Source organism: Triticum aestivum, chromosome 2A (genome assembly GCF_018294505.1).
Source record: "Triticum aestivum cultivar Chinese Spring chromosome 2A, IWGSC CS RefSeq v2.1, whole genome shotgun sequence".
Lineage (NCBI taxonomy): Eukaryota > Viridiplantae > Streptophyta > Magnoliopsida > Poales > Poaceae > Triticum > Triticum aestivum.
This window is the reverse complement of record NC_057797.1, coordinates 715,105,443-715,106,492: the sequence shown is the minus strand read 5'-3', so window position 1 is coordinate 715,106,492 and position 1,050 is coordinate 715,105,443.

The window sequence follows — 1,050 nt, the reverse complement described above, 5'->3', positions numbered from 1 at the left end:
TATCATTGACATAAGACACCTCAGGGTCTTCTGTAGCCGGCTTTAACCATTTCTGGATGCTGATCGGGATCTTGTCCCTAACCAAAACCCCGCACTGAGCAACAAATGCGCTCTTTGTCTGGAGGGGTTCAATCGGTCGGCCGTCGGGCGCGATTGCTATGATCTCAAACTTTTCATCCGAGCTCAACTTTTTCTTCGGGCCTCATCTCTTTACCGAAGTTGTGCTCGATCCGGAGGGCTAGAAAAAAGAACAAAGACTTAATTAATATGTGTACATACCAAAACAATGAATGCATCAATTAGCTAGTCAGCAGAAGCTTAACTAATATATATACCTGGCCGGACTCGGTTCGGTCACCGGAGACGTCATCACGGTCTCCTTCTTGCACCGACATTGGGTCACCGGAGCCGTCCTCACGGTCTCCTTCTTGCACCGACATTAGTTCACCGGAGCCATCATAATCATAGCCAGCTGTGTCCAGACCATCGGTGTCGTTGAGAAGCAATGAGCAGACGGCATCACTTCCTCGTGCGATTATGTCCCCCAACAACTCTTCTTGTACTTCGTCTCGGGCGGTGTCCATAGTTTCTACAAATATTTACAACATGGCAATTATTATTCAAACATGATAGATGGATATATTAGTGACAAATGTAGAACTAATATTAATTAGTGGCCTCGATGCTGCTTCTCTAGGGTTTGGGGTGGCCTCGACGCTGCTTCTCTAGGGTTTGGGGTGGCCTCGACAACGCTTCAAGGATAAAAAAAGAAGAGGAAGAAGAAAAAAAAGAGGAGAAGAAAGAATAGAGGAGTAAGAACTCCTCTTTTTCTTCTTCTTCCTCTTTTTTTTATCGGGAACGAGGGTCGTCGAGGGTCAACGAGCGGTAGAGGAAACCCTAAATAGCAAGTATCGTGGGTGTGAGATACATGTGGCCGTCGGTGTCGGACACTACATCCACGTCCCACAAGTGACGTGGGCGTTGAAGCCCGCGTCACTTGTGGGATGTGGATGTACTATCCGACACCGACGGCCACATGTATCTCACATC